General features: G+C 37.7%; 1 long non-coding RNA gene across 2 annotated transcripts in view; it reads left to right on the top strand.

The window, feature by feature from the left end:
* The first annotated feature begins 7,277 nt into the window (after positions 1 to 7,277).
* LOC135422330 (uncharacterized) overlaps positions 7,278 to 17,936 on the top strand; it is a 79,880-nt gene continuing 69,221 nt past the window's right edge. Inside the window, exon 1 of one of the 2 annotated variants that reach the window (XR_010434433.1) lies at positions 7,278 to 12,349. This is a non-coding gene — a long non-coding RNA (uncharacterized LOC135422330). The remainder of the gene's footprint in view (positions 12,350 to 17,936) is intronic. The other variant, XR_010434434.1, reaches the window with a different exon arrangement.

Here is a 17,936-nt window from a genome sequence, read left to right on the forward strand (position 1 = left end):
GTTTTATTCTGTACTTTCTCAAACTTGTTGCCAAATTTGTCCAGACTTGAAAGTCAAATTTCTAATCAAATATAAGAGGGTCTTTAACTTTTGCTGACTATGACAGGATAGTTTGTTTTGTGCTTCTTAGTTTGTATTGGGCTTGTTCCGTTATGGAACGATGCATTGTAGTTATGTCTGTAGTTAGGTACTCGTCTTTGCTAGATGTCCTTATTTGCAAGTTTTGCCCCAGTTGTGTGGGGTTTGTGTTGTATTTTCCCTAATGTATATGCTTGCATTTTATGAGCCTTAATGAGCTTCAATTGGTATGGATCTTGCCTCATTTAAAATTGCATTACTGGGATTGTTACCTGTTCCTTATTTTTCCTTTACTCTCTCTCAGTGTAGGAGAGGGAAAAACAAAAGCAAAAGAGGTCTCTGTTGAGCTCAGCATTTGAGGTACTCGATCTGTTCACTCTAGGAGCAAATATCCTGTTTCTTAAAACTTCTCCAAAGGAACAAGTACATGGCTACTTTTTGATTGAAAATCAGGGACTCCTAAAATACCATCATTACTGAAATGCAGAAGGTGCGGATCAAATCCAGGGGCTACCTGTGCACAACACAAATGAGGAAAAGACGATGATCTTTTTTTAATGTCTCAAGGAAATTACATGCTTTGATTGACAAAACCAAATGTATTTTAGTTGCCAAAGACACTGTCTTGGAATTTTAAAAGACATTTGAACAACAGTATATGTGAGATAGATTGTGCTGAAATCCAGTCTTTTATTTAAAGTGCAAAACATATGTTTGGAAGGGCTGGTGAACAGGATTTTGGTTCAAACTTTTAAATGAGATTGGTGAAACACTATGTGTTCTCTTTTCTTTCTAGACCACACTCAAATCATGAAGTACTTGCCAGGTACCTTCTAATGACATGGCCACTTTAGGAGAGTTACATGGGCTTTGGGAACCTGATGGATGCTAAAACTTCTGTTTATGTAATGGTTCCTAAAGGTGCTCAAAGGGTTCATCTCTCTTGTGAGACAGTGACTAGTAGATATAAATCATACTGCTCACACAGGAGGGAGAGGTTTCACACACACACCTTCTCTACCAAAGAGAACTTTTTCAGCTTCTAAGCGGAGAGGAGTTTTAGCTCTTGCTACTACAGCTTCTAAATTGTCCCATCTTCACTGATATTTGCATGAATAGATGCATACAAAGCTAATTTTTTCTGGATGTGGTAATTTGATGAGTTTTACTGGTTTTAAAATAAATTTGCCAGAAGTTTTCCAGGTAGCATAGCTCAAACTTGACAATTCTCCATCTTTTCATCTCCCTTTGGGCTTCCCATCTGAAGGCTCAGAAAAACAGATGGATTGAACCATAGTAAAAAATACTTTGATAGCTAAGAGAAGAAATGGCAGTTTAATTTCAGTTATTTTGCCTTCTTGTCGCAGAAGGCATCCTAATTTTTTCTAATTGAATTGTGAAACAAGTGGAAAGCTGAGCATAGGTAACAGTTCATATTTCTGCTATGGTATCTAAAATTATAAACAAAGAAATCTTATGTGGCTGAAAAGTCTTTGTGGAAGTTTCAGTCGTGTTGTTCCCTTAAGAGAGTCTGGCAGAAGTAGAAGTACTCTGTAACCACCTGTCTGGAGGAACTGATCCAGCCCAGCAAACGCAAGCTGAGAAGGTCCTGCCAGAATTTATTGATAGCCCTGAATGTCTCAGCCAACACCAGCAGCTGTGGGAACAAGGCATGGTGAATGTCTGGGAGGTGTGTTATCCATGAAGGTGATTATGCTCGTGGAAGCTCACGTAGATTTCTCAGTCATGGGCCACTTCTAGGTCAGGACAATTAAGGCAAAATGCTTTTCTCTTTTTTTATCTAAATGATTTTTATCTAAAGGTCTTTGTGGAAGTGACTATAACCTGCACCAGAGATGTCAGGCACAAAAGGAGGAAGGATGTCAGCTTTCAGTACTTTCAGAGGGGTTATAATCAGGGATTATGTCATCTGTAGAGCAGTGTTGGGACACAGTGTGATATAATCTGGTGGTTCTCGTTTTGTTCTCGTTTCTTGCTATGAAACAGATATCATCCCATCAAAAGGGATGAAAGTTGCAGGTCTCAGCTTTTTTGTCACTGTTTTGTAATTTATGTTTAGTTACAATGAAACAAAGATGGTACTAAAATACACCTTTGATAAAGTTTTGGTACACTTAACAAAATGATTTATTCATTATTTATCAGGTTTTGATGTATTTTCCCTGCCTTTTTTTCACTCATTTTTGAATAATACCTTCTGATGTGTTTTTGTGGACATCCTACATGCAGATTCTAGCAGTAACGTGTCTGCCTAAGCTTGTCAGCAGGGCTCCCCACTGCCTGTGGAACACAGAATTGACATTCATGAGTAATGTTTGTTGTTAAAATGTCATTATATGAGTCTGGTTGTTCCTTCAGTTGTACTCGCAATTTACCAAGCCTGGTTTTCATAAGGTGATCATCGTGTGAGAGTGAACGTAAAGGTGATTGTGAGATCTTCCATCGTTCCTCTGCAATTAACTCACAAATAACATTTTGTATTTTCAAAATGAAAATAAATATTTTTGCTCAGATTACTTCATATTTTAAAAAAACCGCTCATTTTTTCAAAGTAGACTTTGTATTTATTCCATAAGATGCTAAAGAGATTCAGCTCATGTTTGTAAAGGATAAAAGTTGCAGATATTTCTGGTACACCCACTAGTCAGTCATGTCACGTTGCTGATGTTCAGCTCTTAATATTTGTAAAAGTCATGCCAAGGCAGCTTCAGACTTGCAGGAATAAGAGCCTACATAGTTTTCCTTACTTTTTAGGATCTATGTTAAAGCCATTGCTATATCCGAAAAGAATGAGCAAGTATGTGTTAGGTCTCTAATAGTGAAAAGACTTTGCATAAGAAGCTTATGATTCAGTTTGGATTTTTAGAAAATCTGCACTGTTGTGTCAGTTCTGTGGACAGCAGTACCCTGAAACACAGGGTTGAGAACCTGCTGCTTCTGATAAAAGTTTTTAGTGTTCTTTTAGGTAAAAATTAACTTTAATCAACTTGAATTTTATACATTTCAACAACTTTTGAAACAGCTTAACTTCCTTTTAGTTAGAGCAGAGTTTCCAGAGCTGCAATGTGCATTTCCCATTCCATGGGATGTTCTGTATTGAATTGAGAACATTCAGTAGGGACTTTTATCTGTGAAAACTTGTGTTTATTTTGAGTTGGCTGTGAGAGCTGCTGTTATGTAGTGAAATAATACCCAGTGTATGGGATTGTAATGAATAATTAGTGTTTTACCTGCCAGTAATTCAGTTCTCTGAATTAAAAAAACTGTTTTCATGTGTCCTAGAGTAATGATCATGTATGTAATGTACTTTGTGTTACTAAACATTCAGCTGGATTTAATGATTTAACAGAACTTACAGTTATTGTGCTAACAACAAGAATTCTTTTTTTTTTTAAATCCATAGCTTAAGTTTCTATTAGAATTATTTAGCTCATTTTCTTTACAGAAGACTTGTGTTGCTGATTTTAAAATGCTTTGTTACAAGAAATTACATTCTGAGCTATGTATCTTTTCAACCCAAACTGGCTCCTTTTGTCATCCAAGCTCTTATTCAAGTCATTGCTAAATTTACAAAATTAGGATGGTTTGATGTATCAAAAGATCAGCCTATCTTCAGAGACATTATTGCTGATGTAAAAAAATTTTTGCAGGTAGGAAACAATTTTTTACTTCTGCCATTTTTTTTTGTTTTTGTTTGGACCTCTTCATTTATGGTTATTGGCATGTTATGTCTCTTAGTTTGATGCTTGGGTGGCAAAAGCATAAAGAGCATTGCTGAAAGCAGAAGATCGCCCAGCAGTGAAGACCAGGGTGGGTTTGGCGCTTGTGTGAGGTTGGGGAGTTTGATGCCTCACGGTATTCATGGTGCTGTCATGGGTTTTTGTTGGTTTTCTTTTTCCAAAACACTCTTTTGTAGTGTTGTTGTAAAATAGCAGCTCCTGTTGTCAAGCCATTCTGTTTAATGCCTTCATTTTTTTCAGTTGCTGTGGAGATACATTTCTGATACATGTCTGTGTACACATTAAGCCCAGTACTTCTGTTGACAAAAGTAATGGGAAAATTTAAGCTATTTGGCAATTTCCTTCCAGGATCATCTGTTATCTGTGTATGTGGTGGTGATCTTGATAATTCAGCAAGAAAATACGAAGTTAACAGTTTTTGTTTCTTGCTAATGAGTTTCTCCTTTGCTTTTCAGTCTTACTTTGTTTATAATACTGTTTGAGTTAATGTACTTTTTGAGTTACTTTGGGAATGCCTAATAAAAGATAAGTTGCAATAATCTGTTTATTAAAAACAAACTCAAGTATACTTCTCTACCATTTTGCAGTTATTTTTATGAATGTACTATAATTGGAATTTGCATTTATTATTAAAATGATTGCAGTGTGACTCTTCAGTGTGCAGCTCATTAAAAACAGAGATTTAAATACAAAATTTAGCTTCTTAAGAGATTTCTTTAGTTAAATTAAGAATTTCTGTGGAAAAGAAAATTAAGTCATAGATCTAGTGAATTAAATTTTATACAAAAATTGAAGAAATAATCCTTAAACAATATTAGATATGTCAATAATTAGCCTATGGTAGTTTCAAATACATATGCATTAGCATTCTGAATTGAGGTTCCTCCAGTGTGAATTTGAATGTGATTTATTATTGAGAAAGGGATTAGCAGTTCTTTTCCCAGCTCCTTCGTAATTAATCACACAGCTTTTCACATGTGATAATGGGGAGGTTGCATTTTCTATTTTTACATGTTTGCATGATCTAAGGAACATTCCTATGGACTATTTTAAGAATTTGAAATGTAAAGGAAAGTTGTGTTCAAATTACAGTATAGGATGTTTAATCTTACTGAAGGCAGATAAGGCAGCAATGTTAATTTTGCCTGAGAGCTCCCCTCAGTTGTCTCTTCTGATTTGCTTTTGTGCAAGTGATGATGAAAAACAGATGGCAGTGAAAAGTTAGGCCCCTTGGTAAGTAGTCAGACTTTTCTTTAGTTGAACTTCGGGTGATCTTCAGAGTTGTAAAAATGAGTGTAATTTTGACAAATAGCAGGAAAATTTTGACAAGGATGACTTGACATTTTGGACACCGGGGGAGCTGAGGCTGCAAACTGCAGCTGTGAAAGTACACGTGGAGATCTTCCCCTGGCTCAATGGCAAGGCCTCATTGCAGTTGATTTTAGTTATATTTAACAAAGTAGATTTAATTTTTCTATCAATGCTTTGTGGTAGCTCAGTGAAGACAGTTAGATTTTATTAATTATTTGCACAATTCTGCATTGTATCTGAATTTCAAAACATTCCAAGGATCTTAATTTCTGATGATCAGATCGTACACTCAAATGGAAACACTGAACACCTCCTGCCTCACTTTTTAGACACAAGTTCTCAGAGATGAAATGTATGATTCGCTTCCAAACAATGCATTATAAACTACTGTAGAGGGAAAAGAATTAATTTTTTGACAGGTAGCATTGCAAAACTTTGTTTTTTCTGAGAGTACTCTGTGATCTTTTTCATCCATTCGTGGCTTAATTTTTTCTAATGGTTTGAATTTCATGCAGCTTGCCTTACAAGTACTAGAATACTGAACTTTGAGAAGTGTGTAGTACTGACTTTCCAGACTGCAGTTACTTGGAGTTAATTTTCAGATGGGGTTTTGTTATCAGACAATTCTTAAAATTTATGATGAGGGTTTTTTTCAGAGATAATTAGGAAGCTTGAAGGTCTAGTTCCGTTAATGCTGATGAAATTTGGTGTGAAAGCCTTCTAAACAGCTTAGGATATCTCAGCCTAACAACTCCTCTTGATTCTAGAAATGTTGAAAAATATTAAGTACAATCTGATTGTAGTAATGCTGGAAAATGGTAACTACAAGTGCTGATATTTGAGCAATCCTGTCTTTTTTTTCCCGTAGGGCACTGTGGACCATAGTACAATAGGAGTAATGCTCCTCTCAGAACTGATTCGGGCAATTAATCTAGTAAGCATTGGTTTGTTTTTTTCCTTCTGCAAGTGATGCTGGTAAAGCCGTGGATGTTTCAGCCCTTCATAAAAATGGTTTGAGAAACATTTCTTAGACATCAAGGGATTAAAACACCTTCCTCCCCCACCAAAATACACAGAGGCACAAGAAATTCTTAGTACAGGGACTCTACCAGTACCAGATACGTTTCCCTCATCACAGTCACCAGAACTAGTAAAACCAAGTGAAGTGAACAATCAACTTTTTCAGTTGTATTTCTGCTAATGACTTTCTTTGCTTACATCTTACCCCGAGGAAGTGCCTCAAACCTGTTCATCCAGAAAGAGGAACAAACTTGAAGGGAAAAAAGGAGATGTGTCAGAAACCTGATGAGACCTGCATTTATTGCTGGACCATCATTTTAATTTCTAGTGTCAAATAATTAATCTGCCAGATATCCTCTTCATCTAGTTTGAGCAAGGAGGGGAGCGTTGTTTATTCTGTCCTTACTTTTCTCAGGTTGATTATTCAAGACCTTCAGCAAAACATTGTAAAATAGCTGCCTCATTCCATGACACCTCCCTGAAGGACATACTGATGCTTGTGTGCTCTCTTTTGAAGGAGGTGAGGCTTTTTATAATTGAACCTAAATTGTTAATGTCATTATTGTCCCTTAATATTTTCTGGCTTGATGAACTCTGTACTTAAATGGATTACATGACACCCAGTTAAGCTCAAGTGACCAAAAAGGATTCAAAGACAAAAATTTCTATCTTCTTCCTTCCCTGCCTCTCTTGCTGTCTCTCAATCTCTCTGTGCCGTCTCTCTCTTTCTATATCTTGCCAGAAAGGTTGAACTATCTAAATTCTGGGCTTGTCTTCTTTTTATGTTTTGCTGGGTCCTACCATCTCAGTATTTGCTAAAAGAATTAATTCACTGAACTGGAAGCAACCAAAAAGAAAGACAAATTCTTGTGGTTAGGCAGCACAGTCAAATCAGGCCAAGATGTTTTTCTCCTTCACTAGTTCCCTCATCCTCTCTATAACATTGTGGGGTAATTGAAGCCTCTCAAGAGCCTTGACAGGAGGTGGTGAAGAGCAGCATGCTGTAAGCTGGGTCTCTGAGCTGACATCAGAGCCGGAATGATTTTGTGCTGATCAAGACCTTCCATAGCAGTGGAAGTGGCACCATCAGGTACATTCTACTTCTCTTAAGTTCACATATCTCTGCGTTTGAGAGCAACTTATTTTTTAAATGTTGCATGCCCGGAGAGTGGTGGGGAACGGTGCTGCGTCCAGTTGGCCACCGGTCACTGGTCGTGTCCCCCAGGGATCAGTGTTGGGCCCAATGCTGTTTAATATCCTGTTTAATATCTTTATTGATAATTTTAGATGAGGGGTTTGAGTCCACCATTAGCAAATTTGCAGATGACACCAAGCTGGGGGGTAGTGTTGATCTGCTGGAAGGCAGGAGGGCTCTGCAGAGGAACGTGGACAAGCTGGAGAGTTGGGCTGATTCCAAGGGGATGAGGTTCAACCAGGCCAAGTGCCGGGTCCTGCACTTTGGCCACAACAACCCCCAGCAGCCCCCTGGGCTGGGGACAGAGTGGCTGGAGAGCAGCCAGGCAGAAAAGGATGTGGGAGTTTGGACTGTCAAGAAGCTGAACAGGAGCCAGAGTGTGCCCAGGTGGCCAAGAAGGCCAATGGATCCTGGCCTGGTTCAGGAAGAGTGTGGCAGCAGGAGCAGGGAAGTGATTCTTGCCCTGTACTCGGCGCTGGTGAGGCCACCCCTGGAGCGCTGTGTCCAGCTCTGGGCCCTCAGTTCAGGAAGGACGTGGAGGGGAGCAACAAGGCTGGGGAAGGGACTGGAGCACAAGTGGTGTGAGGAGAGGCTGAGGGAGCTGGGGGTGTTGAGGCTGGAGAAGAGGAGGCTCAGGGGAGACCTCATCACTCTCTACAGCTCCCTGCCAGGAGGTTGTAGCCAGGTGGGGGTTGGTCCCTTCCCCCAGGCAGCTATCCTGGGAGTAAGACAAGAGCGCTTGGTCTTCAGCTGTGCCAGGGGAGGTTTAGGTTAGATATTTGGAAGAAATTCTTTACAGAGAGGACATTCAGGCATTGGAGTGGGCTGCCCAGGGAAGTGATGGATTCTCCATCCCTGGAGGTTTTTAAGATGAAACTGGATGTGGCATTGAGTGCCATGCTCTAGTAACTGCAGCAGTAGTGGATCGAGGGTTGGACTTGATGATCTGACAGGTCCTTTCCAACCCAGCTGATTCTATGATTCTATGATTTCTATTCTTTGAATTACTTGAGAGTGCTTGTGAAAACCAAATAATTAGGTGTTGAAATTTGGACACAGCTGTTTAGGCTAGAATTTAAACACAGGAGCCATCGCAGTGGGTCAGTAGATAGTGGCAGCAATTTCTTTTTGGCCCAAGATATAATTCTGAAGATTGAGATATGTGATTGTGGTACTACTGTGAAAAATGAGATAAACTGTGTTAGCTTTAACTTCTTTCGCAGTATGTTTTTGGTCTAAGTAACATGTTTTACCCCACATTTGCAGTAAGTTTAAGGGACATGTGGTCAGCTACCAGTGCTCAGGTGACAGGCAGTATATTTTTTTGGTACAGAATTAATTGTTTCAGAAATAATAATGTGTGAGCCCTCATCTCTCAAGAGGGACCGCTCTGCTACTCTGTGCAGGATGTTTTAAATCAGTGTTGTAATTGCATGTTAATGGAGAAATCATATGTAATTTAAAAGAAGAATTGAATACTTTTGGAACATTTTTTTTAGATAAAGTAAATCCCATTACACATTAAAATATTAAATGGATGTGTGGGAACCTGTAGCCACTTTTCAGCTTTCTTCAAGTTCATCTGGTCTGCAGGTACTTGAATCTCTCATGCGTTGAAAAGTTTGTCTGAGTGACATCACAGGGATTTCCAGACAGAAATATAAAGAAATTATAATTGCTGTCTTTCTAATGCCAACTTTAGTATAGGAAGCTGGTTTTAGAAATATTTCAGTGTGTGCGTTACACTGAAAAATACACTCAACTACAAAGGTGGAATCACTAAAATAATTCCAAGAGTTTAAAGGTTAGAGAGGACTGCTGGCAAAACAGGTGGTTCCTATATAAGACAAGCAGAAATTCAAATTTCAAAGCTGAATTTATAATTTAGTGTCAATTCTAACATGATATAACAGTTGTTATCAGGTTAATGAGGCACAGTTGATATGAATTTCTGTTATCTGAATTAAAAAAGTTGTTGTTAATAAACTTGAGATGTGACTTTGAATCTAAATAAGGAGCAGATGAACTAGATAAAGTTGTTGCATTTGCATTTACTTTGTTTCTTTTCTAGACGAAATTATGTCAATTTTCCCTCTAATGTTTGCAAATTATGTCAGTGACTAATGATTCATGTTTTCAGTGTCTTTATATTGTAATCTTGAGGTAATAATTTCTTTCAAGATAAATGTTATTTAAATTACTGTTGTTACAGAAGTGGATCGATAAAATGTTCTTACTTACAGGATTTAGAGTTTATGCTTCTGGACAGGTTGCTTTGCTTGCCAAGTCCCTTTTCATTCTGGCACCACAGGGGTTATAAAGCAGTAGAGCCCCTGACAGCTCTATTTATATAGGTGTATATTTGTACAGAGCTATATGCAGATTACAGACTGCTCAGTTCATTGTTTTTTAAAGCCAGGTTTTCGTAGACTTCCAAGGAGCAGTGTGAGTATGCAGACTCTGAAACTCAATCTCTCTCCTCTGCAATTGCTGTTGTTCAGGTTGGGTCTCAGTTGTGACTGGGGCCCTCAGAAGCTACCTGGAAGAATAAGACTACTGAAGATAAAAGTATCATGTTTCTCAATTGAAATGTCACACTGGGGTGCTTTAACAGAAGTATGTTTTGTTTTCTTATAGCACTGGGAGTTTGCCCCAAACAGTGTTTGTTACTCTGTGGCAAAGGATGGTGGGTCTGTACCCTTTGTGAAAACAGCAGAACCCCACTTCTTAGAAATGTATGCACCCCAGATAGCAAAAGCTTACATTACTTCTAGACTGGAATGTGTTTCTCAAGTTGTAAGGTAAACTTGTAATTGCAACTTTCAGGCAGTAATATGGAGTGTTTAATTTTCTGATTTATTGGCATATTATGTTTTGGTATAATCTGAGTATGCTGGTTCTGATTATCATGGTGATTTCTTTAGATTGTCTTAATGGGCTGATAACATTTTATTCCTTTTGCTTATTAACTTTAGGCCACAATCAAATGTAAATTCTAGCTTTTTTTCATTTCATGGGCCTTTACTGACTTTCTAATGGTTCAAAATCATGACCATTTCTATCGTCTCAGGAACAGGAATCACTAGTACCTAGGAAAGCTTCCAGTGATCCAGGGCTAGGACAGGGAAGGACAAGCAGCTCACTGCGGGTGCTGCCAATTTTCCTGGGCCTTCTCTCAACCAGCTACACTTCTTTTGGCATCTTTAGGTTATTTTCTCTGTTCAGCTTTTCTGTAATGAAATCTCAGGGTTGAAATTTCATGTCTCAGCTTTTTTCTCCTAAGTAGGACTCAGTAGTGCTAAGCTTCTGGGTCAAACCATCTGGCTTGATCAGCTCCAATGAAATGTGCTATTGCCTTCATCAGCATCACCATCAGCACTGAAAATTCAGTTTCTTTCTTTGGTACTGATGAAAGATTCTTCTTGATGTCCATGTTACATTGTGGAGGAGTAAACTTTCTAACCTGTGTAGAAAGCTAACAGGGAAAAGATGAGGAAAGTACTGACCTTCTCTTCTACCAGTCTGTGTCATTCTTAAGACAGTCTTGGTAGTGCTGTTTCCACGTATCCCTCCCTGTCTCCAAGTGATTTGTATTCCACTCTTGTGTTGTCATACTCTCTTACATGATGGAGATCCTTAGCTGTGGCATTTCTGTAGACAGCCATATCAAATGTAGACTTTATTATCAAATGTCCAGGCCATTCCTGAGAAGCATGGGTTGTCCGGGAGCTAATTTCATAAGACTTCTTTCATTTACTCCAAGGAGATTGATACATTCACAAACAAATCCTGTTTTCCGGAGTAACCATGTTTCTTAAAAACCAGGGTAATTGATAACATCACCCTCCATCCTGGAGCCATCCATCAGGTTCTTCACACAGAGAAAGAGGTAGGTTGGAACAATGAAAGGAAAGTCACTTTTGCCCTTTTTTAGGGAGTTTGAAGAGCTATTCTCCCTTTTGAGTAAGGGTGAGTAAGGAACTAGTGATTTTTCTACAAATGGTCTACAAGAGGATGCTTCTCTACAAACTAGAAGGAGATCTTTTATTTCAAGTATTTGTAAGTACCTGAGAAGGAGTCTGTTTCTAGCCCATCTGGAACATTATGATTTTCAGCTGCTGTGTATCTTTCAAAACTTGGATGTTATTCCTGTTGGCTTTCGCTTTTTGTCTGTAGATTGTTTGTTGTCTGTGCAGCAAAACATAACCTTCTGATGAATAAACCTTTCCTTTTGTGAGTCGTGCAAGGAGTATCAAGGCATTTTATGGCAAGAGCTATTGGTTTCATAGTTACAGGCATTCCATAGGCACTCAGCTGGTTTACAGCAGAATAGAAGGCGGTTTATAAAGCAGTTGCATGAAATTTTACTAAAGCTTGCTTGTTGCCTTTGATATCATGGTCTTGTGCTTAAATTGATAAATATGCAAAATCCGTTTCTACTAAATAGTCCCTTATTTCCTCCCATCATCCTCTGAGAAAGATGCTCCTTATTAATAGTCTATTCAGGCACAGTGGACCTTGGTTATTCAGGTTTTACATTTCTGAATTCATAATGCCAACCTCATCTCCTCTTTTCTCTTTAAAATATGTTAAGAGGAAGGCTTAAGTAGAATACTGTTCTGTGTTTGTTGGATGTGTATGAGTATGTATGTAAATAGAATGAGATCTGTGTCTCTTGTATTCACCAGCTGCAGTGAGTTCAGCAGTTCAGTGACAGTGGGACAAGCTCTGGGTGGGAAAACAGCCTTTAAGCAATAGTGGCTACATGGTTACTTGTTCTCTCTATTCTAGAGGTGGCTTAGCAGATCCACTGGATGATACAGCAAGTTTTTCCAAAAGCAGGAGCAACTGTGCACAGTTAGCAGGCGTGAATACCAAAAGACCTGTACACTTCTGTAACAGTTGTTTGACTGAAATGCACAAAACTACCAAAAACCATTGCACTCTCCCAGTAGGAATCCATTAGAAATCACAGTTCAGGAAGGTGAGTATTTAATTTAGTTTTTAGACTGTTTTATGTGTCAGTAACTATATACTTGCATATGAAAAAGAGTTGTGATTTTATGGCAGATATAACTAGGCCTTTTCTCAAACAGGCATTAATGATCTAAATCACCTTGTACCACATTTCGTTTGTTGTCTTTGTATTAAACAGGGTACATTGGCATTGATGTGTTTGTTTTAACATCTTGTTATATCTTTAGAATATAGGCATGAGAGCTGTAAAAGCTTTTTAATTGCTGAAAATCGACAATTTCATTCCTCAGGTGCCCTCAAGGGAATCAGCTGGAAGATGATGAACATTTTTTGAATTAAAATGTTAGCTTTATTCTTTTTGGACTTATCTGTCTCTAAAAATTAGTGCAACATTAAAAACCTTAATTTTTTTTATATTTCTCTGTTAAGATGTATTACCTAGTTTTCAAGAAACTGAAATTATTTATTGTAATGTAAGTGGTAAAAATATATATTTTCATATGTTTTTCATATACTTATTTTCATCCCCTCTCATTTACATTGTCTTTATAACTACTGGCTCTATAGTTATCTTGTGTCTGTTGCATTTTAACATGGATAAAGTGTATTGTTTTGAAAAGGTGAAACAGGTTAGTGTATAATATACAGCTGTTTCTTTACATGCTTTTAAATGTTTGTGATTTATTTTGCTATTCTTTTTTAGAGTTTGAATGTGCTGATTTTCTTCTATGTAGCAGCCATTTCGTCATTAGTTTATAAAAGACGTCCTACGTACCTTTTTATTAGTTCCACTTTCTTCCATGCACCTATAGGCTTCTCTTTGGGAGAACTGTGATTGATGACCTGGTGTCATGGGGTGGTTGCAGCCTGGATTGACACTGCACTCCCCAGTCGTGGGAGGCCCAAGGGAACCCAGCAGCCGGAGTCTGTCAGTGTTCCCTGTTAGAAAATATTCAGTGTGGTTTAGATACTGTTGCTTTTCTACAAACTAAACATTTGTTTTCATATTGAACAACAACTGTTATATCCCCGAGATATACATAGTTAAATTTACGTGTTTAACGGCTTTTAATGTTACAAAGTCAATGTAATATTAAGATCTCGTTTTATTATACTGCCTTGCTCTCTGTATCAATAGTGATGTGGTCATGGTTTACTAAAACAACAGCACTACTTAGTGATCACTTGTGATCTATGGTAATGACTGATTTCTTTGGGATTTTTGCTGTTACAAAAGATAATTGCAGGTTATTACAGCAATAATCATTTCCTAAAACAAAAGATATCTGCCTCGGAAATTGCAAAAGCAACTGCACTGAAAATTTTAAATAGTGAAGGTGCGATAGAGGGAAAGAAGTTGTACCAGTTACTTGGTATTGTGCTCAGAGAAGAGGATTACCATCACAAAAATAACTGCTTAAAAATGAACTCCTGCAGTTTGTAAGAAGGAAAGCAGGATTTTATTTTAAAAAAGACTGTTGGCCACAGGATTGGCTGTGCTGTGCTCTCTGAACCAGCTGGCACCACTTCACAGCTGCTTTGTGATACCCTCTTCAAATGGCCATTCTTTAGTAGCTGTTAATGCTAAATTCTTTTGAGCAATGTCTGTTCTCTGAGACACTTCAGCTCCTTAGTGTTTTGCTAATGATGGTGCAATCTCCTAGTGTCCTAAATGAATAGCTGTTTGTAGTGCAATGTGTGGTGTGTTTTTCTTTTTGTCAAGAAGCACAGGTCTCAAAACTGGGAAATAAAATACGTTGGTTTTTGGAGAGCTGATACTGCCCCTCCAGGTTGTTAGGAATGGCACAGGAACAATATGAGAAGATATTTAGTAGTCTTCCTCTTTTATCTTGTTTTCTCTCAAAAGTCGGTGCTTGTTCCCTGTCACAGTGTTGGCTGTTACAGATCTCAGTCTGTATTACAGTTTCGTGTGGTATTTAAAAAAAAGACTGAGATTTAAAACAAACTGGAATGCTTTCTGTACTTTTGCTGGAATCATCTGCATGTTATTCCACACGTTGTGTATATTTATCTCTGCATCTTTTTTATGTATAGAACACACCGTGCTATATACCTCTAACTAAAGCAGAATTACTTATAGTGTATAGTCTGAGGATACTAGAACCCCTCAGAACTGTTGAAGGGGATGGAATGAAAACCCTCTGTTTTGGGTTTTTCAAAAAACAATAGTGCAAAACATAAGGGAGATTGAGTGGAGTTTAATGTTATGTAAATGTAGACTAGTTTATCAGAGATTTAAAACAAACATGAAATAAAATCTCAAGACTTTAGGCAGATACTATGCATGTCCTGATATGTATGTAGAAATATCCAAAATATAATACTGTTTCACAGTCATAATATGACTTCATTGGTTTATCTGTAGTTTATCCTTTATATTAAACTTAAGAATGAATTTGCAAGACACTGTATTTGTCAGGGTATTGTCTTCAATCTTGTAAGTTAAACTGTTATCACTTTGTAAAATCCTAGAAATGAGAGCAAGACATCTTCTGGTTTATGTAATTCACTTATTGAGAAGCCTTGTTTGTAGCTTAAGTAGAAACCCCTCCAAGTTGTCTTTTCTGTGTAGTCATCGACACCCAATTTTAATTTATTACAAAGAGTATTTTACCAAATGAAGGTGGAGTCTAAAGGTAACTTTTACTGTAGTCTCATTGCCTTTCATTTGAGGAAGAAACCTTTAGCAGCATCCTGAAGTTTTAACAGGTTACTTTGCTATTCAGGTCTTCGTTTTGATCTTACCTCAGGATAGAATACTGCATCCTTCCTGAGAGAAGATGCCATTAGTTACTGGACTCACAGCCTAAAAAGCTGAAGCAGGAAATCTACGTGGCTTCAGTAGGGTCAGGAAGTCAAACTTAAAGATATTCTACCTTAATGTGCTAGAGAGATTAAAATAACCCATGTTTTGCAACATGGCAATTATTTTCCAGCAGAGAGAGGCCAAAAGACTTCCTCTGAGTTCAGTGTTTGTAAACTGAAGAGTTCCATATTTATAAAGAGGGATTTCAGTATCTGAAAGTCTGTGCAAAATACACCACATACACAAACTCAATGAGTTATTTATAGAACCTTAGTTTTAGAGAAATTACAATCCTTATGTTGCACTTCACTGGAGAAGGACTTGGCCACTGGATCCTGTAAGTGCTATAGTGGAGACTGACAGCTAAATAGTCTGGAAATTGGAAGTCATGACAACATAGCTTGGAATCAATGAACTCTGTCTTTCAAACCCATTTAAAAGTAGTCCACAGAGACTTTCAAAACTATGTGGTAGTTCAAAGACTCTTTTGTTGAAGGATATGTCTGATTTATGACATAAATATTTTCTTACGTGCAAATCACTTTAAATAATATCTTAAAATTACAAAGAATTCTTTATTTGAAATAGAACTAAGAAACAAATAGATTGTGGGGAGACTCCATTACTTTGTAATGCTGTGATAACTAGATGTAACAGTCCCACTGTAGGTAAAATTGTTCCATGCCTTGAAGTAACTTTTAGCAGGCAAGTGAAGATGCTGGATTAATTGCTTGTTATCTAGGGTGAGTTTGTATTTTAGTTCTTTGGTATTTTGTTCTTTGGTATTTTATTTATAAGCATGTCCAAGTTAATAGGCTGTTTTAGTTTATATGGCAGTTGTGCTCAGAGTTTTTTGTTAGTTGGTTTGTCTGGGTGGATTTTAGATGGGGTAAAGGGGAGAGCTGACCATTCTCTTGACAGTTTGATATCGTGTAGATCTGCTCATACCTTGTGGGAGTGTATTGTACTGGCATCAGGGCTTATCATCATGAGCTGTTCTTTCTGTTTAATGTAGGAGTGCTGGCATGGCTGGTCTGTTCTGTGTGTACATTTCTGGGAGGACAGTTAACACACACTGGTACTGATGGGCACGATGCCCTAGATGGGGAGTTAACCTGTTGGGAAGTAGGGCTTGTTTGTAATTGTGATTAGTTTTTTTTTTAATGATGTGTAGTGTCAGCAGATATTTGGAATTTAAATGTCTCTGGTTTTGTCCAGTTCTTGGATGGTGGGTGCTCAAGGGCTGTACTGACTCTGTGGATTGGGACGATTCCACTGGCTTTGGTCTTTCTTGATTCATCATCCTGAGCAGTGGAGTCACCGAGGCTATCATTTCAAAATTGTTTCAGAGGAAGGAAGGGGATTAAAGGCAGAGATATCTCTTACTATAAGCAGTGTTTAGCTGTGCCCATGCAGCTGCCTGTTTTCATTTGTGTGTTACACAAGTGTAAGTTTTGTAAGTTCTGAGTTCTGGCTGCTGTTTTCTGCAGCACTTCCTTTGCATTAATTATTGTGGGTGAAGAAGCGCAGGGGAGCTGCTGGTTGAAAATTTAGACTGATTTCTAGACTAGACCTTGGAATAAAAAAGAAGGCTCTAGATTTAGGAGTGTGCATACCAGAGTCCTCTTTCTGCAGTGAGTTGGATATTGTTACGAATGACCAATTTCTTGTGGCAAACACTCTCTTAATCCTCATGCATGTTTGATCCTGTTCTTTACATCCACTATCTAATGCATGAAAAAGGACATGCAACTTAGAATTGGAGAAAAAGCTGTGCATTTTCTCCTTTGTTTCTTGCCTTCCTAATCTACCCTGGGGCTCTGTGGTGTTAGCGATCTTCCACTGTGTTTTTATTAAAAGTGAAGGGTTTTAATATCCAGACTTACAGATGAAGTATCTACTGACTTCTAATCCAGTGACTATATATTTCAGAATTGACAAAAGGTGGGAATTAATTTTTGAATTGCTAGGGAATTGGAATTTCAAGGAATAGATAGTGGAAGAACACTGAAAATTAAATAACAGAATATTCCCTTAAAAAAATTAATTAAATTTTCTTAGCTGGCATAGACTGAAATTGATTCTTTGAAATCAGTCCTGATAATATTGAGATATGTACCAAGTGAGGGTGTTTTGGGAGAGGCAGAAGTGGGAAGAAGTGAGGCCGACAGTGCATCCATTATATAGTGCATATGTAAACTTGTTTCTAAGTACAATAGTTTCAGTTTTCAGGGAACCCAAACAGCTCTTATCTTGCACTTGCAGTTTGAGCCCCATGCTTCTCAAATTTCTGTTTCTTTCATCATGGAATGGATGGTCTAAGAAAAAAAAACACTTTAGCAAATTCACCACAGTTTAACATATGCATCTAAGAAAATGTCAAGTGACAAAGTAATTAGAAAAGCGTTATGTTTATGTTTATGTTCAGTACTGGTCAATTAGCATAATTATTGTCTAAACAAAACAAAATCTTAGAAGAAACTTAAACTTGGGCAAACAAAATATAGCTGATGGGTTCCTAAAGAAATTGGCTGTGACAATACAATTTTATTTGAGAATTCTTCCTGAAGATATTTTTTTATGTCATTAAGAATTTTCCAGCTCATTTCTTTGATAGATGCCAGTTACCCCAGTCTAGTAATGGAAAAGTAGAACTGGCAATTCAGTGGTTCTTGGATCAGTTCTGTAAAACATATGAGGGAGACCAGCTTCAGCACACCTCAGAGGTCAATATTGGCTGTAAGGCACAACATTTGAACTAAAAAAG

This window comes from Pseudopipra pipra, chromosome 15 (genome assembly GCF_036250125.1).
Source record: "Pseudopipra pipra isolate bDixPip1 chromosome 15, bDixPip1.hap1, whole genome shotgun sequence".
NCBI lineage: Eukaryota > Metazoa > Chordata > Aves > Passeriformes > Pipridae > Pseudopipra > Pseudopipra pipra.